Source organism: Macaca mulatta, chromosome 15 (assembly GCF_049350105.2).
Source record: "Macaca mulatta isolate MMU2019108-1 chromosome 15, T2T-MMU8v2.0, whole genome shotgun sequence".
NCBI lineage: Eukaryota > Metazoa > Chordata > Mammalia > Primates > Cercopithecidae > Macaca > Macaca mulatta.
This window is the reverse complement of record NC_133420.1, coordinates 104,072,077-104,096,292: the sequence shown is the minus strand read 5'-3', so window position 1 is coordinate 104,096,292 and position 24,216 is coordinate 104,072,077. Positions and strand designations below refer to the sequence as shown.

The following is a 24,216-nucleotide window of genomic DNA, read 5'->3' as shown; positions in this document are numbered from 1 at the left end:
ACCCGGGAGGCGGAGCTTGCAGTGAGCCGAGATTGCGCCACTCCAGCCTGGGCGACAGAGCAAGACTCCGTCTCAAAAAAAAAAAAAAAAAGAAAAAAAAAAGAAAGAAAAGAAAGTAGAAAGAAAGCAGGTATAGCTCTATCGGTTTCTTCTCTAAAGCAACATTCCTCTGCCTATTATGCCCAGCAGTATCTTGCCATTTCCATCTTACCTGTCCATGGGAGTCAAGAAATGATTTTATTTCTTTAATGTGCTAAAGAATACAGCTAGTGCAAAGGGCTTGGAAAGATTGCAAGAGAATATGAAGCATCTGCATATACAGAAGGAGATAATTTTTTCAGTAAATGAGTGATGACTTTGTAATTTAAGTTTTCTCCTTCGGGTTTAGATTTCAGGAATAAAACACTGTGAGTGTAAGATTATAAAGGCCAGACCACCGATGGAGGTTTGGGGCACTCCTTCAACCACTCACAAATTGGACAGTATGTTTTCATGGAGCATGCCCTCCTTTATCAGGTATTTCAGGTTGTGAGGAGAGGCTGCAAGCTGTGAATCAGCATAACTAATCAAGACAGAATTTGTGTTTTGTACTTCATGGATCTTTTTTCCATTCATGTCCACTTCAAGAAGGCAGCCAGCTCCTTCATGCTTTTAACCTCACAGGAGGTTTGTGCTGTAGGACAGAAAGGCTAATTATCCAGCAGATGATCTGCCTTCCTGGCACTCCTTGAGGGAATTATGCCAGATAGGGGAAAGGGAGACATGTGCCTTGTGGAAAAGAGAAGGTGGGAGGGGAGGAATGGCGCAGACGACCAGGATGGGAAGAGAGATCTGCAGACTCCCAGGGAACCTACAACTTGCTCCTTCACAGCATTGCAGGAGGTGAGCGGAGTTTGGGGTTAGGTGGGAGGGGTGTGGCTGCCTAGTATGCCTGAGGGGCTGGAGATTAGGCTGTTTCACAGCCTTTGCAAAATTTACTGGGCTTCCAGATGACACTGAAACCCAAGGCTCTCAGATTTTAGTAGCCCTTGTAAGTTCAGACAAGGCATCTCAGTGGTAACCGGATGGGTAAAAGACCCCCAAATGCTTTGGTTTTCATAAGATGGATGTGAGTGAGAGAGCACCAAAATAAATTGAGATTGAATTATCACGGGATTTGAGTTTAAAAAAAGATCTAAACTTACTTTAAATAAATACATTTGATTTCTCAGATTTTTTACTAAGACTTATATTTATTTTAGTTCAAGTTTAGTTTCTTATTCTGAGATTTTTCCCTAAAAACGTAACTAACTGTCCATGCCAAAAAAAGGCAAATAACATTTTTGTTTCAAAGAAAATAAATAATGCAAGAAGTGGGGAGAATTGTGTAAGAACACCTTTTTAAAATAATGTTCTTTTCTGGGTAAACATACTACTTAATAAAAACTCAAGGAAATATCTTTATTATATAACAGGCCAATTTTTGCAAGATGAGAATTAGGGAGGGGTGGGATGCGTAGATTTTAATATCCTTGTACCTACAAGTGTGCATGGCAACAGAAGAATAATGTTTGGGCTTTTGTGATGTGAATCAAGAGAGAGCCTCGTGGCTGAATTATCCAGCGAAATAGAGAAGTTATTGTTCACCACCTTTTATGTTAGGGTAGCAAGGAGTTGACAGCCAAGACCTAACTAAAGTCATACCACAAATCTTCTGGTTCAGTGTTCTGACCACACCTGCTGTATCTCAGTTCTTCAATAAACAAGGTGTGTGCCACCTTGTGGTTAGAAATTCTCAGCCAATAATTGTTCATCTTTTATTCTGGCTTATCTAGAGCTAAGTTCCGGACAGCAATTATTTCGGACATCTCCATTTTAAAGCAAAGTCAGGTTTTTGCCTTGAGATTTTGCCACTCCCAGCATTATGCTGGGGATCCTACCAGAGCTCTAGTCTCAAGCTTTGTTTCCTGTCCCAAGAGCTCATGACCCTCCACATTAGCAGATCCAGTACTTACTCACCCCTCTGGATTGCCCTCTTATTTTATTTTATTTTATTTATTTATTTTTGTGAAAGAGTGTCATTCTATCGCCCAGGCTGGAATGCAGTGGCGCAATCTTGGCTCACTGCAAACTCCGCCTCCTGGTTCAAGCGATTCTTGTGCCTCATCCTCCCAAGTAGCTGAGATTATAGGCGTGCACCACAACACCTGGCTAATAATTGTATTTTTAGTAGAGACAGGGTTTTGCCATGTTGGCCAGACTGATCTCAAACTCCTAGCCTCAAGTGATCCTTCCACCTCAGCCTCCCAAAATGCTGGGATTGCAGGCTTGAGGGACCGCACCAGGCCTGGATTGCCTTCTTATATCAAGCTTCTAGATTCCCTTACTTTTACTTTCCTACCATAATTCAAAAAATTGCTAAAGTGTGTTGAGATTTTTCAATGTGCTTTACCAAAAAAGGTTTTTCCAAATATCAAATTAACCATCTTGACTCCATTTTCCATTTTCTGTCAAGTACATCTGAGCCAGTCTTTTGCCCACACCACCACACCAATGCTAATGTTAAAAGATAATTTTCAGAAAAAGGTGAAATCATGACCGTCATGCAGATATGAAAATGAACATGTGTTATATAATTTTACTTACATAATATGAGGGAGCCAGGGAGATGTTATAACCGATTCAAAGGAAAAGTCAAACAGCACTAATTTATCTAGAGCACAGGAATGTTGAAATTAATTGGAAATGCAGAAAAAACTAATTTTTCCACATTCATTTAGATCACTACCAAACTGGACACAGAAAGTCAATTAACATTACTACCAGACAAGTCAGAATTTGTTTATCAGTTACCTACTACTTACAAAGATTTGCAAAATAGCTCAAAGACAGTGAGCAGGAGTAGAATCTGATACCCTAAAAGTTGTCAGACTATGTATAGTTGCTCACTGAAACACAAAATGTTTTTCATACACTGATCTTGTCAAGGTCATTAATGACTTCTACACTGAAAAATTCAGTGTTATTTCTTCATAACCATCTTGCTTAAGCTATTAATAGCTTTTGATATAACTAATGACTTGCTTTCTTTTTGGAAAAAAAAATTATGTGCTGTCCCCTTTGCTGATTTCTCTTTATTTTCATAAACTCTTCTCCATCTGTACCCATTGTGTAGGTGACTTCATCCAATTCCAAGTATTTAATACCAACTATATGCTTGAAATTCCTCAGATTATATCTTTAGTCCCAACATCTCCTGGATCCACCGGACTATACACTTTTTTGGCTCACATCTATTGTCAAGTTGCCATCTTAAATTTCTGTCTGAAACTGGACTTTGATTTATTTTAATCTAACCCTTTTCAACACTCTCTCACACACACACACGCAAACACCCACGCCCACACACACACACACACACACACCCCTGATCTTCATGCAGTTCTAGTTACTCAAGCCAAATCTGCAGAGTCATTCTGAGTATCTTCAATTTGTCCATCCAGGTTCATTCTCTTCTCTAAACCCTGATTCATGACACCAAACTAAACTGAATGTCATTTCTCAGTAAACATCTTGCAAGCGTGTAATAACCTTTTACACTTGCCTTTCTACAGACTATTCTCATATGCAAACAGAGCAAACTTTTAAAATGAATATCATATCCTCCCCTTCAGACCTTCTTGCTATTCTTTGAATATACTTAGAATATTCTTGTTTCAGGGTCCTTACTTGCCTGGAAGGTATGTCCCTTAGATATTCAGTTTGATTTCTCCTTCACTACAACTTCATGAATAAATGTGACCTTATCAGAGATTTTCCTGACTCTCATATGAAAGGGCATCCGTCCCCCTCTCCATGATCATTCTCTATCCCCCTTACTCTACTTCACATTACTTCACAGCACTTACCACCACTTTACATAATTTTTATATCTGTAGTGTATTTATATTTGTTTAGGGTTTATTTGATATCTTTCCTTCTCAGAATCTAAGTCCCATGAGAGCAAGAATTTTGTCTGTTTTTTCCAGTGATGTTTGTGCTGTGTATATAAACATGTCTGCATCATAGTCACGCCATACGGGTGTGGAGTGAAATGAAAGATTGAATAAATGAATTGACCAATGATGCAGAAGTTATGTTACAGCACCCTGAGTGATACATGGTCAGTCCTACTTTTATTTGAGTCCCAACCATTTTTCAACAGGAAGAAAAGAAGTTCCCTACGTATAATCGCAAATATAATCAAATACTTGAAAGATGTTCTTTGGCCTCAATGTGACTTTAAAGCTGAAACACAAACAAAATCAGAGTTGAGCAATGATTTCTTAAGAAGCCAATAATGAAGAAACAAGTCAGCAGGATAAACAAAGATCTATATGGAAGAAACTTCACATCACTGTGGGTTCAAGTTATATTTTCTTTGAGTAAAAAATCACAGTTATACTATTGATAGTATAATTAACATCTTGTTTAATTCATAAAATTGCCTTGAATAAAGTAATGATTGTCTAGTGAATTTCTAAGTTCTCCATGGGGAAAGAAATATAAATATATCAAATCCATAATATGTAAATTTGATATAGAATATAAATTTGATATATTTATATTTCACAAGCAATAGAGTAAATATTCTTCACTTTCCTTTCACACAATTACTTTATTTCATTTTTATAGTTTTGCATTTAGAGCCTTCTATACTTTTATTGTATCAGTAACTATTAAAATTCAGCTCTTTAATGAAGCAATTTCAGCTTTATCCGATACATCTCTGATAACATTGAAGCGACTCTCTTATGGTCAACTCTATACCATTAAATTATTTTTCAAAATATCCTCATGATAGTAATAGAGTGTATTGGTCCTGGTATTTTTTTCTGAAGATTACTGGCATAAGAATTATCCGGGGAAGCCAAATTGAAATTTCCATACCATCTTATTTGGTGAACAATGAGAAATAAAACCTATTTAAACCTACTTTTTTTTTTTTTTTTTTTTTTTTTGAGATGGAGTTTTGCTCTCATTGCCCAGGCTGGAGTGCAATGGCATGATCGTGGCTCACTGCATTCTCTGCCTTCAGGTTCAAGTGATTCTCCTGTCTCAGCCTCCCGAGTAGCTGGAATTACAGGCATGCACCACCGCACCCAGCTAATTTTTTTTTCTTTCTTTTTTTTAAGTAGAGATGGAGTTTCACCATGTTTGCCAGGCTGGTCTTGAACTCCTGACCTCAGGTGATCTACCCACTTCAGCTTCCCAAAGTGCTGGGATTACAAGTGTGAGCCACTGTTCCCAGCCTAAACCTATGTAAATTAAATGAACACAGGGAATATTGTAAAGGATAACTGGTAATGGTTTCAAATATGGCTTATTCTAGGAGTTCAAATAATAGCTCCAGAACCTGCCATGTCTCCACCTTTAGATTCTACTTTCCTCCATGTTGAGTGAGTCTCAGACTCCTTATGACAAGCTGTTTGCCAAAATCTCTGTTCCAGGGATAAAGAATGTCTCCGTCTCTTTCCAGCAGCTCTTGAAAAGCCTTAGAATTAACTTGTATACCTTAAGCAAATCAGTAACTTTTTCTCTGTCAATAGCAAGGTTGAAGCAAAAGAAAAAAAGAAAGATTCATCTATAATAGGGACTAAACATGAAAATTCTTAGACTTAAATATAGCAAGAGTAGCATGAGATTTATATAAAAGTTAATTTATAAAATCCAAATGAAGTACATAAAATATTCCTAATGATGTGACTATTATAGAAATGTCATTACTTCTAAAATTAATATAGAAAGGTTATGCAACTTAAATTATAATCTTGATAAGCTTTTCTGTTGAACAATATAAAGTGATTCTAGAATGTATGTGGAAAAATATATCTCTAGAAATAGTCAAGAAATTTATGAATACTGAATAATAATAAGAAGGCAAAGTAGGAGACTTCCAGGTACTAAAATAACTGTGAAGTAACTGTAATCAAAGGTAAGTGTATAATATTAGCACAGGAATAGGTAAATATATTAGTCACATATGCCTGAGCATCCATAGAAAGATTTAGTAGTTATAGGATTTTAATCAAACTTAGTGAGAGTGTCTAATTTAATAAATGATGCTTGTATGTTTGATTATCCATGTAGAAGAAAACTGAATCCTTGCTCTAAGAAAAACATTGAAAGAAAATTTAGAAGGCTATTCGTATAAATTTGAGATGGGAAAGATATTCCCAAGTTTAACAGAAACCACAGAAACCATAAAGGAAAAGCTAGATATATTTGGCTATTTTAAAATTACATATTTCTGCAAGGCAAAAGATAGCAGAAACAAAATGAAGAAACAAATTTAAAGATATTTAAAGTGTTAAAAATTAAATTAAGTGTAGAAAAGGTTTATTTTTCTAGGGCACTAGTTATTAAAGGATCATTACATGTGAATTCCTTCTGTAGAATTCATAGGATTATCAAACTGTAAAAGCAACAGAAAGAGAAATTACAAATTTTATCAATAAAACTATTTTACAGTTAACACTTAAGCTTTTATTGTCCAGAAATATCTTTCTAATGAAATGGTATTTCTAGAAAAGCATGAAAAATCACTCCAATTCTTTATTTTAAAACTAAGAAAATAAGAAGCAGAATGGTTCTCATTTGAAAAGATACAGAATAAAACAGAGCAAAAGAAACACAAAGGCGATGAAAAATCATTAATAAGAACTCAAAAATGTCCCTTTCAAACAAAAGTTGAAAGGGTCAACAGACTTGCACTTTTGACCAAGAAGGAATTTTAGAAATGTGAGTCAATAGAAAAAAACATCCTGTTTTTCAGTCCAATCATGGCAATGAAAAATAGGATTCTCAAAAACATAAAAGAGGCATACCACGATAAACATAAGTTATTACTCTTAGATGACTCTTAAATGATGAACAAAATGTAGACATTGTGATCATGGAAATGTATTTCAGATGTAGAGTTTGATCTGATTAATGGAGAAAATCCCACAGCATCTCTACTGAAAGAAACTATAAAAAGGAAGTACTGGTAAAACAGCTTTCTCAGGGGCCATGGTAACTGTGAGCTAATATCATTTGTATTTGGTAGGAGATGGGGAAGAATGGGAGATCATTAACTTTTGAAGGACTTCAGTGGATGAATGCACTCAATCTGTCCCAGATGCATTTCATTAAGAAAGAATAAACTAGCTAACATTGCCAAAATTAAGTTCACTTAAGGTAGCAGGTCAGGGATGTTTTTCATGATCTGTGTCTTTAATAAGGAAATGTTTTCCATCAAAGTGGCTCAAATGGGAAAGACAGAAAATATCAAACGTTGAAGAAGGTGTGGAACAACCAGAGAGCTGTTTTATGGCACTGGTAGGAGTGTAAATTGGTACAACAACACTGAAAAACTAGCTGGCAGTTCAAAAATTAAACAAATGAGTGTTCGTGACTCAGCGGTTCCAGCCTTAGGTTTATATGGTCAACAGAAATGTGTACCAAAGAATGTTCACCAAAGAATGTGCACAAGAATGCCTAAGCAACGCTATTCATAATAGAACCAAACTAGAAACTGTCCAAGTGATTACTAGTAGCAGAACAAACTCATAAATTGCTTTATTCACCTAATGGGACACTCTACAACAATGAGAAGAAATGAAGTGCAACTATGCAACAAAACAGGTCTTGCAAACACAACATGGATGAATCTTCAAATGCAGTGTGGCACAAAGAAGTCAGGCACAAAGAGCATGTGTTGTTTACTTCCCTTTATATGCAATTAAAAAACAAGCTAAACTATGGGCATTGGAGTTCAGGATAATGGCTGTCTTTGGAGCACAGAAACCAGAGACTGTAAGGGGAATCAGAGGCCAGAGGGTTCTGGGATGCTGAGAGTTCTCAGTTTGTAAAAATTCATCAAGCTATATAGTTATGTTTTGTATGCTCTTTTGTATGTATGTTATTTTTTAATAAAAAGATTCCCAACACAGTTTTATGTGTGTAGTACAGAGCTGGAAGCAATAAGTAGGAGAAGTGAGCAAGTTAATTTTCCTTAAATAGAGGGAATCATTTATAAAAATTTATAACTAAAATGCAAACAGCAACTTTCTCTTTATAGGATAACGGATTTCATATATATGTTGTCCAATAGCCCGGAAAAAACAACATCTTTGGTTCTTATCTCAAAGCCAAAGGCTAATATTACACCTGCTTCAAATAACAGTTTTCATACACTCGATTCTATTATGTAAAATAAGAATATTGCTGTATTAGTCTGTTTGCATTGCTATAAAGGAATATCAAAGACTGGGTAATTTGTAAATAAAAGAGATTTAATTGGCTCACAGTTCTGCAGGGTGTACAGAAAGCATGGCATCTGCCTCTGCTCCTGGTGAGGGTTTCAGGAAGCTTACAATCATGGCGGACGGCAAAAGGGAAGCTGGTATATCACATGGCGAGAGACAGCAAGAGAGAGCAAGGAGGAGGTGGCAAGCTCCTCTATTTTTTATTTTTATTTTTTAATGTGTATTTTTATTTATTTATTATTATTATTTATTTTTCATTTATTTATTTTCTATCTCAACAGGTTTTTGGGGGACAGGTGGTGTTTGGTTACATGAATAAGTTCTTTAGTGGTGATTTCTGACATTTTGGTGCACTCATCACCTAAGCAATATACACTGTACCCCACATGTAGTCTGTTATCCCTAACCACCCCCAACTTTTTCCCCTGCGTCCCCAAAGTCCAATGTATCATTCTTATGCCTTTGCTTCCTCATAGCTTAGCCCCCACAGATGAGTGAGAACATATGATATTTGATTTTCCATTTTTAAGTTACTTCGTTTAGATTAATAGCCTCCAATTCCATCCAGGTTGCTGCAAATGTCATTATTTCATTCCTTTCTATGGCTGAGTATTATTCTATGGGGGCTGTGTGTGTGTGTGTGTGTGTGTGTGTGTATCACATTTTTTTATCTACTCATTGATTGATTGGCATTTGTGCTAGTTCCATGTTTTTGCAATTGCAAATTGTGCTGCTATAAACATGTGTGTGCAATATCTTTTTCGTATCATTACTTCCTTCCCTCTGGGTAGATACTCAGTCATAGAATTGCTGGATCAAATGGTAGATCTACCTTTAGTTTTTAAGGAATGTCCACGCTGTTTTCCAAGATGGTTGTACTAGTTTACATTCCCACCAACACTATAAAAGTGTTCCCTTTTCACTGCATCCCCACTAACAGCTATCATTTTTTTATTCTTTAATTATGGCCATTCTTGGAGGAGTGAAGTGGTATTACATTGTGGTTTTGATTTGCGTTTCCCTGGTGATCAGTGATGTTGAGCACTTTTCCATATGCTTGTTGGTCATTTGTATATCTTCTTTTGAAGATGGTCTATTCATGTTTTAGTCCACTTTTTGATGGGATTGTTTGTTTTTTCTTACTGATTGTTTTGAGTTCTTTGTAGATTCTGGATATTAGTCCTTTGTTGGGTATAGATTGCAAAGATTTTCTCCCACTCTGTGGGTTGTCTGTTAACTCTGCTGATTATTTCTTTTGCTGTGCAGAGCTTTTTAGTTTAATTAACTCCCATCTATTTACTTTTGCTTTAGTTGCATTCGCTTTTGGGTTTTTGGTCATGAAGTCTGCCTAAGCCAATGTCCAGAAGGGTTTTTCCCACCTCATCTTCCAGAATCATTATGACTTCATGTCTTAGATTTAAGTCTTTGATCCATTTTGAGTTGATTTTTGTATAGAGTGAGAAATGAGTATCCAATTTCATTCTTCTATATGTGGCTTGCCAATTATCCCAGCACCATTTGTTGAATAGGGTGTCCATTTCCCACTTTATTATTTGTTTGCTTTATTGAAGTTCAGCTGGCTGTAAGTATTTGGGTTTACTTCTGGGTTCTCTATTCTATTGTATTGGTCTGTGTGCATATTTTTATGCCAATACTATGCTATTTGGTGACTAAGGCCTTATGGTGTAGTTTGAAGTCAGGTAATGTGATGTCTCCAGATTTGTTCTTTTTGCTTAGTCTTGCTTTGGCTATGTGTGCTCTTTTTTGGTTCCATATGATTTTACCATGTTTTTTTCTAGTTCTGTGAGGAATGATAGTGATATTTTCATAGGGATTGCACTGAATTTGTAGATTGCTTTTGGCAGTATGGACATTTTTACAATATTGATTCTACCCATCTGTGAGCATGAGGTGTGTTTCCATTTGTTTGTGTTGTCTATGATTTCTTTCAGTAGTGTTTCGTGGTTTTCCTTGTAGATGTCTTTCACATTGTTGGTTGGGTATATTCCTAAGTATTTTAATTTTGTGCAGCTATTGTGAAAGGGGTTGAGTTCTTGATTTGATTCTCAACTTGGTTGCTGTTGGTGTATAGCAGAGCTACTGATTTGTGTACATTAATTTTGTATCCTGAAATTTTGCTGAGTTCATTTACCAGTTCTAGGAGCTTTTCGGATGAGTCGTTAGGGTTTTGTAGGTATATGATCATATAATCAGCAAAGAGCAACAGTTTGACTTCTCTTTATCAACTTGAATGCCCTTTTTTTCTTTCTCTTGTCTGATTGCTCTGGCTAGCACCTCCAGTACTATGTCAAATAGAAGTGGTGAAAATGGACATCCTTGTCTTGTTCCAGCTCTCAGGGGGAATGCTTTCAACATTTCCCCATTCAGTATAATGTTGGTTGTGGGTTTGTCATAGATGGCTTTTATGACCTTAATATATGGCAGCTTTGCTGACGGTTTTAGTCATAAAGGGATGCTGGATTTTGTCAAATGATTGTTTACATCTATTGAGATGATCGTGTGATTTTTGTTTTTAATTCTGTTTGTGTGGTGTATCTCATTTATTGATTTACCTATGCTAAATTTTCCCTGCATCCCTGGTATGAAACCCATTTGCTCATGGTGGATTATCTTTTTGATATGTTGTTGGATTTGGTTTGCTAGGATTTTGTTGAGGATTTTTGCAGCCATGATAATCATGGATATTGGTCTATAGTTTTCTTATTTTGTTATGTCCTTCCTGGTTTTGGTATTAGGATGATACTGATATTAGGATTATAGAATGATTTAGGAAGGATTCCCTTTTTCTCTATCTTTTGGAATAGTGTCAATAGGATTTATGCCAATTCCTCTTTGAATGTCTGATAGAATTCAGCTGTGAATCCATCTGGTCCTGGACATCTTTTGTTGGCAATTTTTTTATTACCATTTCAATCTTGCTGTTTGTTATTGGTCTGCTCAGAGATTCTATATATTCCTGGTTTAATCTAGGAGGGTTGTATATTTCCAGGAATTTATTCATCTCCTCTAAGTTTTCTAGTTTATGCGCATAAAGGTGTTCATGGTAGTCTTGAATAATCTTTTGTATTTCTGTGGTATTAGCTGTAATGTCTCCCATTTCCTTTCTAATTGAGCTTATTTGGATCATCTCTCTTCTTGGTTAATCTTGCTAATGGTAAATCAATTTTATTTATCTTTTCAAAGAACCAGCTTTTTGTTTTGTTTATCTTTTGTATTTTATTTTGTTATTGCTTCAATTTGATTTAGTCCTGCTCTGATCTTTCTTGTTTCTTTTCTTCTCCTGGGTTTGGGTTTGGATTGTTCTTTCTCCAGTTCTGTGAGGTGTGACCTTAGATTGTCTATTTGTCCTTTTTCAGACTTTCTGATGTAGGCATTTAATGCTATGAACTTTCCTGTTAACACCACTTTTGCTGTATCGCAGAGGTTTTGATAGGTGGTGTCACTACCATCGTTCAGTTCAAACAATCTTTTAATTTCCATCTTGATTTTGTTGTTGATCCAACAATCATTTAGGAGCAGGTTATTTAATTTCCATATACTTGCATGGTATTGAGCATTCCTCTTGGAATTGATTTTCAATTTTATTTTACTATGATCTAAGAGAATACTTGATATAATTTTGATCTTAAATTTACTGAGACTGGTTTTGTGGCCTATCATATGGTCTACCTTACAGAATGTTCCATGTGCTGATGAATAGAATGTATATTCTGCAGTTGTTGGGTAGAATGTTCTATAAGTATCTGTTAAGTCCATTTGTTCTAGGGTGTAGTTTAATTCCATTGTTTCTTTGTTGACTTTCTATCTTAATGACCTGTCTAGTGCTGTCAGTGGAGTATTGAAGTCCCCCACTATTACTGTGTTGCCATCTATCTCATCTCTTAGGTCTAGTAGTAATTATCGTATAAATTTGAGAGCTCCAGTATTAGGTGCATATATATTTAGAATTGTGATATTCTTCTGTTGGACTAGTCCTTTTATTATTATATAATGTCCCTCTTTGTCTTTTTAATCGTTGTTGCTTTAAAGTTTGTTTTGTCTGATATAAGAATAGCTACTCCTGCTCACTTTTGGTGTCCATTTGCATGGACTATCTCTTTCCACCCCTTTACCTTAAGTTTATGTGAGTCCTTATGTTTTAGGTGAGTCTTCTGAAGACAGCAGAAACTTGATTGGTGAATTCTTATCCATTCTGCAGTTCTGTATCTGTTAAGTGGATCATTTAGGCCATTTACATTCAGTGTTGGTATTGAGATGTGAAGTACTATTCTATTCATCATATTATTTGCTGCCTGAATACCTTGGTTTTTTCACTGCATTATTGTTATATAGGTCCTATGAGATGTACGCCTTGAGGAGGTTCTATTTTGATGTACTTTGAGGATTTGTTTCAAGATTTAGAGCTCCTTTTAGCAGTTCTTGTAGTGGCACATTCTCTCAGTATTTGTTTTTCTAGAAAAGACTGTATCTTTCCTTCATTTATGAAGTTTAGTTTCACTGGATACAAAATTCTTGACTGATAATTGTTTTGTTTAAGGAGGCTAAAAATAGGACCACTATCCCTTCTAGCTTTTAGGGTTTCTGCTGAGAAATCTGCTGTTAATCTGACAGATTTTTCTTTATAAGTTACCTGATACTTTCGCCTCACAGCTCTTAAGATTCTTTCCTTTCTCTTGACTTCAGATAGCCTGATGACTATGTGCCTAAGCAATGATCTTTTTGTGATTAATTTCCCAGGTGTTCTTGGAGCTTCTTATATTTGGATGCTTAGATCTCTAGCAAGGCTGGGGAAGTTTTCTTTGGTTATCCTCTCAAATGTGTTTTCCAAACTTTTAGATATCTCATCTTCCTCAGGAATACAAATTATTCTTAGGTTTGGGATATTTAACACAGTCCTAAAATTCCTGGAGGCTTTGTTCATTATTTAAAATTCTTTTTTTCTTTGTCTTTGATGGATTGGGTTAATTCAAAAGCCTTATGTTCGAGCTCTGAGGTTCTTTCTTCTGCTTGTTTGATTCTACTTCTGAGGCTTTTCCAGTGCATTTTGCATTTCTCTAAGTGCCTCCTTGACCAGAAGTTGTAGTTGTTTTTATTTATACTCTCTATTTCAGTGAAGACTTTTCCTTTCATATCCTGTATCATGCTGTTTATTTCTTTAAGTTCGACTTCACCTTTCTCTGGTGCCTCCTTGATTCTTCCTCTGGCAATTCAGAGATTTCATCTTGGTTGGGATCCATTGCTGGTGAGCTGGTATGATCTTTTGGGAGTATCAAAGAACCTTGTTTTTCATATTACCAGAATTGTTTTTCTGGTTCCTTCTCATAGTCTGGGATAGACTATGTCAGAGGGAAGATCTGGGATTCAAGGACTGCTGTTCAGTTTCTTTTGTCCCACAGGATGCTCCCTCTACGTGGTGTTCTCCCCCTTCCCCAAGGGATGTGGCTTCCTAGGAGCCAAACTACAGTGATTGTTTTTGCTCTTCTGGTTCTAGTCACTCAGTTGAGCTACTGGGCTCCAGGCTGTTACTGGAGAGTATCTGCAAATAGTCCTGTGATGTGATCTGTCGTCAGGTCTTGCAGCCCTGGATACCAGTGCCTGCTCTGGTGGAGGTAGCAGGGGAGTGAAGTGGACTCTCTGAGTTTGTGTTGTGTTTTTGTTTAGTGCACTGGTTTTGTGTTGGTTGGCCTCCAGCTAGGAGGTGGCGCTTTCAAGAGTGTATCAGCTATGGTCCTATAGGGAGGATGCAGACCTTCCCTAGGGACACCTGATTGAGTATTCAGTTTTCTCAGGCAGTGGGCAGAGCCATAGAGCTCCAGATTATTACTTTTGTCTTCAGCTACCAGGATCTCTAGAGAAAGACTACCAGGTAGGGGAAGAAATAGGCATGTCTGAGCTCAGCCTTTCCTTGGGCAGGGCTTGCTGTGGCTGCCGTGGGGAATGGGGGTGTGGTTCCCAGGCCAATGGAGTTATATTCTCATGGGAATTATGGCTGCCTCTGCTGAGTCATATAGGTTACGGGGGAAGTCGGAAAAAGCCAGTAGTTTACAGGCCTCACTCTGTTCCCACACCACCCACTGTCCTAAAGGCCAGTCTCACTCCTACTGTGCCCCCCAACAGCACTGAGTCTATTTTCAGGCAGCCAGTTACCAGGGCTGAGAACTTGCTCCAGACCACCAGCCTCTCTGTTGAGAAAGCAAGCCAATTCACAGTTTTTCAGTGTCTCATGCAGCCTCCAGCAGTGATCCAGTTCCTTCAAAAGGTCTGTGGTTTCTCTCAGCTTTGCTGGTATGCTCCCGCAGTAGTTTTTGGAGCAAGTCTGTGATATGAATCTCCACACACTGGTGTGTCCGTCTGAGAGGGAGCTGCAAGCTAGCCCTGCTCCTATCCACCATCTTAATCCCCTCTCTTGCAAGCTCCTTTCAACAACCAGCTCTCATCATCACCAAGGGAATGGCACCAAGCCATTCATGAGAGATCTGCTCCCATGACCCAAACACCTCCCACCAGGCTCCACCTCCAGCATTGAAAATGACATTTCAACATGAGATTGCGAGGAAACACACATTCAAACCATATCAATTGTTAAATCAAGAGATACCATCTTCTAAATCATTTCACTGCCCATGGCAATTTTACCCTTGGAAGCTTTTACAAGCAATATTATTCTATGACCCACAAAGGCCTATTGAAGTAGATTGCCAATCAATACATATTTTAAATGGTCATGAATTATCCAGTACATGTTCAATGACTTTACACTTAAGTCACTTAGCTAAGTACTGCTAAGACAATAGGTGACATTCTGCCTTTCACATGTGTTAAACTCTCTTCCTAATCTGCTGGATTTCTAAACTACCCTGTTTTCACCTACTCTGAGATGGCAAAAGCCTTTAGCAATGCTAAACAGATAGACAAAAGTCAAAATGCCAGGCAGAACGGTAAGAGGCACACTGAGGCCCAATGAGGACTGCAAGTATGGAATGCTAGGAAATAGTGTAAGCTAGGTGAAGTTGGCATGGAGGAGTCAAGGAATGAAGATTCTAGAAAAGTGACCATCTGTGCAAAAAGGTAAATTGGTAGAGCTATAAAAATATGCTTATCAAAGAAAAACCATCTATCATGTTGAGACGGTATAATTCCCTTGACCCCCTTAGCCAGTAGGAACTGAAGTGGCTCATTTCCCTCAGGCTGCCACTGGCTACTCCTTGCGGGAGGAAGCATGCGAGCGAGGGAGTGAGGGAACCGGAGTGAATGAACTCTAGCACCAGTCAGTTGCTCCTCTCTGGAGGAAGCAGGAACTGTGTAGGCCCCACAATGGTGTCAAATCATGTTGCAACCAATGCTCTTTCAGAGCTGCAGTCCGGCGACTGCCAAGTGCCAACCAGCTCAGTGGAAGGTCAGAGTGGCAGCTTCTGTCCTCTTAGCACTCAGGTTCTTGTCCGGCATCCAGGAAGAAATCAGGTCACACAAACTGAAAGGTGATGAACGCAGAAGACTTTATTGAGCGGTAGGTGGCTCTCAGTGGAAAGGGAGGCTAGAAAGGGAATGGGAAGGTGATATTTCCCTTAAACCCAGCCATATCCAGCTGGGCCCATCTCCCAAGCTGCACTGTCTGAAGCTAGCCACGTTTATCTGTTGTCTCTGATGCTCAGTTGCTTCTCTGTTCGCCACTCAGCTGCTTGTATCCTTGATACTCAACTGCTTGTGTTGCTCTGCCAGCTGAAGTATTTTATGGGTATAGGATAGGGGTGGGGCAGGCCAAAAAGGCAACATTTGGGTGGGAAAAATGGGGTTAGCTGTTTTCACTTAGGGCTGAGGTTCCAGGCTTAAGGGTGGAGTTCAGCCGGGAGCCCAGCCCTACTGTACCAATGTCAAGGTCTGTTTTACAAAAAGAGGTTATTGTGAAGCAATTTTCAAATGCATACCCCATTTATATGTGTAAGGAGGCTAGGAGGAAGCTTGAATATTTATGACCAGTCTTAGAAAGAACAACTAAAGTATGTGTATGTAACTGTATGACTATATATACACATTAGGTACATGTATCTGTGTATATAAATGCATATATATATATAATTGTATTATCATTATTTATGTCTACTCTAAGGAGTTTTGCAACTTAGCGATAATATTTCAGTAATCTTTTTTTTTTTTTTTTTTGAGATGGAGTCTCGCTCTGTCACCCAGGCTGGAGTGCAGTGGTGCCATCTCGGCTCACTGCAAGCTCTGCTTCCCGAATTCACGCGATTCTCCTGCCTCAGCTTCCCTGCCAGTACGCCCAGCTAATTTTTTATATTTTTAGTAGAGACGGGGTTTCACCATATTAGCCAGGATGGTCTCGATTTCCTGACCACGTGACCCACCCGCCTCGGCCTCCCAAAGTGCTAGGATTACATTAGTCATCTTTTTTACACTTGGCACCTAAAGTGCCTGGCTTAGACTAGGGGCCTGAAAACACTCATTAACACAAAATAAAAGTGTTTTGGAGGTATGCAGAGTTTCTTGACGGATCAATAAATAATTTCAAACATCTAAGATTTCATATTTGCAGTTTTTTTGTCTTCCTGTATTCTCAGTTGCCAGCTTTTGTTTTAATTTAATTAATACAAAACTTCTATATCCTGCAGTTTCAACTAACAGTTTGGTTGCCTAGTCTGAGAGTCTGAAGATTCATTCTCCCTCTAGACCAGCTCCACTAACTTTATGACAGATACTTGCCACCCTTAAACATTTCTTTACCATATACATGAGTTCACAGATGTGAAGGGAACGTATAATCTTAAGTAAACACCATATGCTCTATATTAGGCTTATGCTCTAAATATAGAACTGTATTTATAGTATTATGTTTTTTGGAAAAAATCATAGTTTTGTCAGCATTCTATTTACAACACATTGCTACATCTTTCTCCTTTCCTATATTTTTAACAAAATCAATGAAAATGTACATGCAGTATTTTATACTTGCTATTTGTAATATATTATCCCTTCATTCCAAAAAATAAACTTCCACAACAATCATTAAATAGCAGGAAATATTAACCATCTGCATGCATGTATCACACTTTAGTTTTAAATTTTAGTTTGAGATATTTCAAACATAGAGAAAAATAGAATAAAAAATGTGATGAACAGCCTTCAACTCATCATCAAGTTCTATGAAATTACATACTATATCATTGAAACTCTGTGATACCCTCTCCGTCTTAAATCTTTTCTCCACAGAATACTGGATTTTGTGTTTATCATCCTCATTTAAGCGTTTATTCCCATAGTGTAAACACTTGAATATGTCCACACAAAATACAGCATGGTTTTTCAGGTGTTAAAAAAATTTATGTAGGCCGGGCATGGTGACTCACGCCTGTAATCCCAGCACTTTGGGAGGCTGAGGCAGGCGGATCACCTGAGGTCAGGAATTGGAGACTAGCCTGGAAAACGTGGCAAAACCCCATCTCTACTAAAAGTACAAAAAATAGCTGGGCATGGTGGCAGGCATTTGTAATCCAAGCTACTCAGGAGGCTGAGGCAGGAGGATTGCTTGAACCCGGAAGGCAGAGGTTGCAGTGAGCCAAGATGGTGCCACTGCAGTCCAGCCTGGGTGATAAGAGCAACACTCCATCTCAAAAAAAAAAAAAAAAAAAAGTAAATATTATAATATCTTGCTCCATATGTACTTCTGCAATGTACTTTTTTACTGAATGTTTCAGCAATGTATTCATGTTGATTTATGTAACACTAGCATGCTTGTTTACACTACATAATTCCATTATATGACTACAACATAATTATGTATATCCAGCATCTTACTTATGAGCATTGGGTTGTTTCTAGTTTTTCACTTTTATAAAAAGCTGGAATGGATAATGCATGCCTTCTTTTGCACATGTGTGAGGATTTCTCTAAAGGAATTGCTAAATTCCAAGCAAGTCATCTTCAAGTTTATTAAAACTTTTCAAATGTTTCTTCATATTTACATACCCAATCAGAGTAAATGCAAGTTCTCATGTCTCCAAATACTTAGCACTATTTGTATTGCCCTATTTGTAAATTGTAGATTGTTTGCCAACCTGCTGTGTGCAAAATGGTATTGTAGGTTGCTTTAATGTGTATGTCACTGATTATTACTGTGGTAGGTACCTTTTCATGCTTGTTGGCCCTTCCTATTTTCACCTATTTATAAGCCTTTTCCATTTATTGGGATGGAGATTGGTGACTTTTTCCTTATTAAATTGAGTGAAGTCTTCTTAATTCTGGATACTACTCTTCTGTCTGCTCTATGTGTTCCAAATATCGTTTTTCACTCTGTAGCTTCTTTTGCTTTTGTGTATTATGTCTTTTTTTGAGTGGAAATTTAAAATTTCAATGTAGAAAATGAATTATTTTCTTATGGATTACATTTTCAGTATCTTGTTTAAGAAAGTTTTCTTTATTCTTCTAAACATTTAAGGCTTGACTTTTCTTATGAAGGTCTTTAACCTACCTGAAATTGATTTCCTGAATGGTATAACTTTGGAACGTACTACAAACACAACTTTATATTTTGATATGTTGCCAGAATTTCTTTTAAATTAAGGCATATAGTGTTGAAACCATTGCCATTATGGAAACTACATAAGTATTGAGTTGAGTTTGATGTAGATTTTAACTCTGCAGTAAGCCTTAACTGAAGAGTATCTTGGGCATATTCATCTTTCTGAGCCTCTTTTTCTGCAAAAAGTTAGTACTAGGCCAGGCGCGGTGGCTCATGCCTGTAATCCCAACACCTTGGGAGCCTGAGGTGGGTGGATCACTTGAGCTCAGGAGTTTGAGACCAGCTTGGCCAACATGGTGAAGCCCTGTCTGTACTAAAAACACAAAAATTACCCAGGTGTGGTGGCACATGCCTGTAGTCCCAGCTACTCAGGAGGCTGAGGCAGGAGAATCACTTGAACCCGGGAGGTGGAGGTTGCCATGAGCTGAAATGGCACCACCTCACTCCAGCCTAGACAACAGAATGAGATTCTGTCTCAAAAAAAATTAGTACTAATGCCTGTTCCATGGTTTGTGTTAAAATTAGTAATTCAGAAATATCCACTGTATTGCCTGACACACAGAGTATACTGTTAGGGACTTGATCTCTGGCAGTGAAAGGAAATAGCAATAGCTTGAGAGAACCAGAACAAATCAAGATGAATGCTTGCTTATCTAATTTTGGCATAACAAGATGATGACAAATAAAAATGAATATCCCACATTTTGGAAACTAATAATATGAATATCTGTTGAGGTTATAGGATCAGACTTTCCCTCTGTGAGTCCTAGATAATCCTAGGTCAGGAAGTGAAGATTCAGAGTTCTGCCCAGGACAAGGGCCAGAAGAGACAGTTCTCTGGGGCTGAAAGAAGGCTCCTTTGTTTCTTTATTTTACCAACCTCAAAGTGTTCATCAGTTGGAGTGAACAGCTCTAGTGGGGATTGTATTGGTCAGGGTGGGGAGTGGGTCGGGGGACCTATTAACAGGGAGAAAAGAATGCAAGGAACGGTTCCAGGATGCAGTCTGGGAAGAGTCTGTGCTTAAGCAGTAGGCTCCAGAACTTTTTCGTTTTTCTGGAGTCATCCTTTCCAATAGCCCCAAACCTGCAAGTAAATTTTCTTCAAAATTACAGCTAAATCTCAGTTACACCCTTGAAAAACAGGGAAATCCCAATACCCGTGCTTAGATACAAACTCTCCAGGGAGAGAACAGGGATCCTTCTCTCCTTCAGAATAGACAGAAGACGTGGCAGATGCCATCAGACAACAACGTTTCTAGTGGAGCTGATGACACTGTCAGCTACCCATGGATTGGTGTTGGCAAGATGAAGTGGGAAGAGAGGGAGAAGTTCAGTGACATTTTGGAACGCACTTGAGATGCTGGCTTTGGAAAGTTTCCTAAATACTAAGGACATACTTTGATTATGGTTCTGGAAAGACACATGAGAGCTAATTTCCATTAAAATGTGCCATAAAAATGAAAGGAAGAGAGACAGATCCTGGAGCAGTAGTGTGCACTTGTAATCCCCAGGAGGCTGCGGTGAGGGCATCACTTGAGGCCAGGAGTTTGAGATCCGCTTGGGCAACGTAGTGAGACACTGCCTCTAAAAAAAAATAAAAATAAAAATAGCTGGGTGTAGTGGCACACACCTGTAGTCTCAGCTTCTTGGGAGGCTGAGGCAGTAGGATCACTTGAGTCCAAGACTTTGAGGCTGCAGTGAGCTACAATTGTGCCACTGCACTCCAGCCTAGGTGACAAAGTGAGATCCCATCTTTAAAATAATAATAACAAAAAACATTTTAAAAAATTAAGGATTTCTTTGATGAGACTCGGATCTTGGATCTTGTAGATTAAAAAAGTGTGAGAAGACTGAACAGACTTTTAGGCCGAGGAGTTGCAAGCAACACAGTAGAAATTAAAATGTGAGCAGAGATACCAGAAATACTATCTTTACCAGACATTCTTAGACACTTCCTTTTTGCTAAAGCTTTTCCTGTTCTCTCACTAGATCCACTCCCTCAATCATTAATTCATTCCACCATTCATGGAACATTCAATCCAATGTGAATGGATTGAATGTTCGGCCTCCTTGTAGCCAATTCAATCCAATTAAATGTGTACTACATGCCTCAAATAGTGCTAGATACTGGGGATACAATGGGAAGCAAAACAGACTTGGTCCCTGCATTTGCGGAGCTTGCAAGGTGGTAGAGATCAGCCTTAAAATAATGAATGGAACCAGGTATTGGGGCAGGGATGGAGGATGTAATCAAGAGATCATCAAATGATTACACTCCAGTGCAGTACCTTATAAAAATGAATGGCACTATATTGTCTGGAAAAGAGAAAATTATGTTTAATAAAGGAATCTTAAAACATTAGAAACTCAGGAAGACTTTTAAGAGCCATTAAAATGAACATTTCGTAAGTTGATCATCTCACTATGCTGGGAAATGTATTCACGCACCATGCATCAGTACGCAGGGATAGCAGACGAAAACAACACCTTTGTGTGTAGAGTTTACTCTTTGTGGGGCCTGAGAGTCAAACTCAGTGGAAGTACACTATTCTCTGGAAACAACTTGAAGGATAAAAGACCTATAAACTTTTATTATTTTTATGTATTTTGACTCTTCCAGTGTTAACAATGTATATGATAGAAAATATGTTGCCCGCATCCTGCATTTTTTGTTTATCTAAAGAGAAATGCAGTGGAGGTATCCCTCACAGGGAATTTGTTTTTATAGCTTCTTAAACCATAAAAACAACTCCCTTTAGCTATTTCTCATTTAAAGTGCATGTAGCATAGTGGGGTTTTTTTATTTGTTTATTTAAAGCATGACTTGAATTTTGTGAGGAGATCCCATGTGAATCTGAAATATTAAATTGTGTATCTACACTTCCAGAGTCCTGGAACCATCTGCAAACCAGGACAGATTTCACAGCCTAATTAATAATTATGTAGATAGTAAAATCCCCAAAGACCCTTTCTGCCTTTCTTTAAAATAGTTCAGATTTCTTCTTGTGTTAATATGGGTTGATATTTCATCTGAATTATAGGTTTAACTGGGAATAAATTAGAGAATTTCAGTGTAGGAGGCGATCCTGTTCTTTTAAATTTTGGGTGCAAGTTTTCTTCTTTAAAAGACTTGAGAACAGGCACATCCTGCACTCATTTGTATCATGGAGTGGATAATGTTTCCAGACTGATCTTTGTCTTTGTAATGTTACTAAGAACTCCCAGGGGTTGTGGCTACAAGGAGGCCTAGGAGATATAAGTGTCTGCATATACTTTGTGAAACAGGGTATTTAATTCCTATAACTCTGCTTTTGTACTTCATACATGTTGACTCTAAGACTTCGCTCATCTTGGATTCTCAGTGGATGCATATATCCATATATTATAAACTTCTCTATAGTCATAATGATTTCTGTGAGTGGTTTCCAGATTATTATTCAATGTGTCTTTGTTAGTACAAGTATATATATATATACACTTGTATATATATATATATACACATACACACACACACACACACACACACAGTTATACTATGTTGTTTCTGATTACATATTTCATGAAATAAATTATAACTTTAGGATAAGCATGTACACATAATTAAAATGAACTTATCATTACATATTAAATGACAAAGAAAAGCTATTCTTATTTTACTTTCACACTTTCTTTCCCCAGTTTTATTCTCATCCTTGTTTCTAAAGATACATAAAATACAAACATAAATTATACAAAAAGCCCAATAGTATACTATTTAATTATGACTTAGGAGCAGAGGAAGAATGCAAATTAGCATTTTACAATACAAGGTGTTGAAATTATATGCTTTGTTTATTTTTTCTTTTATTTTATTATATGCTTTGTTAGAAAAATGCAATTCCTTAAAGAAAATATCAGATAAATAGATACCAAGATTTTCAGTTTCTAGCCACTCCCATTTTTCTTGAGTATACAGAAAATTTCACAAGTTTCTTATGGTAAGAATATAAGAATAGTTTCATTTCTGACATACTGCCATAAGGGTAATATAAATAATTTCAAAAGCTCTTAGAGAAGCACAAGCAATTCAATTATTCATTTGCAAGGAGAATGTTGAATTTATTTATATTGGAAAAAAGACAAGCATTGACTTTAATTTTCTTTTTTTTTTCTTTTGTTTTTTTTTGAGATGGAGTCTCACTCTGTCGCCAGGCTGGAGTGCAGTGGCATGATCTCGGCTCACTGCAAACTCCACCTCCCAGGTTCAAGGGATTCTCCTGCCTCAGCCTCCCTAGTAGCTGGGACTACAGGCGTGCACCACCAAGCCCAGCTAATTTTTGTATTTTTAGTAGAGACAGGGTTTTACCATGTTGGCCAGGATGGTCTTGATCTCTTGACCTTGTGATCCACTCGTCTTGCCTCCCAAAGTACTGGAATTACAGGCATGAGCCACCATACCCGGCCCTGACTTTAATTTTCATTGTCTCTGAATGGCTTAAAAGTTCTCTACTTCCATTGTCACATCTTGGCCAAGATCATCATTATTTAGAGAGGCACACCTCTCTCACTGCTCTTCCCAGCTGAATTAGACCCCAGATATTCTCTTACCTCCCAGCTTGTATTGCACAACTCCACCTCAAACCTTCAGTCTGAAATACTAGTTCTTTCACTGTCCGTTTTAAGTTCACTTATATGCCCTAGCTCATTAACAAATTCAATGAATAAAGCGTATACTTAGTGCTGAGTCTTACATTTAAAAGCATTTTTAAAAAATCAGCATGTAGTTTTATTCTCATTACATGCTATTATGGGCTCAATTGTGTCCCCCACCCTCTCGACTCTGAAATTGATGTGTTGACATCCCAACTGTTAGTACTTCAGAATGTGATTGTATTGGAAGATAAAGTCTTTAAAGAATAATGAAATTGGCCAGGTGCAGTGGCTAGTGCCTATAATCCCAGTACTTTGGGAGGCTGAGTCAGGTGGATCACGAGGTCAGGAGTTCAAAACTAGCCTGACCAACATGATGAAACACCACATCTCTACTAAAAATACAAAAATTAGCTGGGTGTGGTGCACGCCTGTAATCCCAGCTACTCAGGAGGCTGAGGCAGGAGAATCACTTGAACCTGGGGTTTTTGAGACTCCATCTCAAAAAAATAAATAGATAAAAATTTAAAAAGGAATAATGAAGTTAAAATGAGACTCTTAGGGTGGGGCCTTAATACATTATGACTATTGTTCTTATAAAAAGAGGGAGAGACCCCAGAGTTGTGTGCACACAGGGAAAAGGCCCTGTGAGGACACAGCGAGAAGGCAGCTGTCTGCAAGCCAAGGAGGGAGACCTCAGGAGAAACCAAGGCAGCTGGCACCTTGATCTTGCATTTTCTGCCTTGAGAACTGTGAGAAAGTAAA

The 24,216-nt window shown here is 37.7% G+C and overlaps 1 protein-coding gene and 1 long non-coding RNA gene across 3 annotated transcripts in view; one reads left to right on the top strand and one right to left on the bottom strand.

Annotated features, from left to right (window-relative positions):
- The first annotated feature begins 804 nt into the window (after nucleotides 1–804).
- ALDH1A1 (aldehyde dehydrogenase 1 family member A1) overlaps nucleotides 805–24,216 on the top strand; it is a 185,367-nt gene continuing 161,955 nt past the window's right edge. For both annotated transcript variants that reach the window (XM_015117904.3, XM_015117905.3), the window contains exon 1: nucleotides 805–882. The gene's annotated coding sequence lies outside the window, so the exon portion shown is untranslated. The remainder of the gene's footprint in view (nucleotides 883–24,216) is intronic.
- On the bottom strand, nucleotides 22,646–24,032 carry LOC144334725 (uncharacterized). The gene is made up of 2 exons (XR_013404882.1): nucleotides 23,931–24,032; nucleotides 22,646–23,078 (listed from the first exon to the last, which is right to left on the bottom strand). It is a non-coding gene; the product is annotated as an uncharacterized LOC144334725 (long non-coding RNA).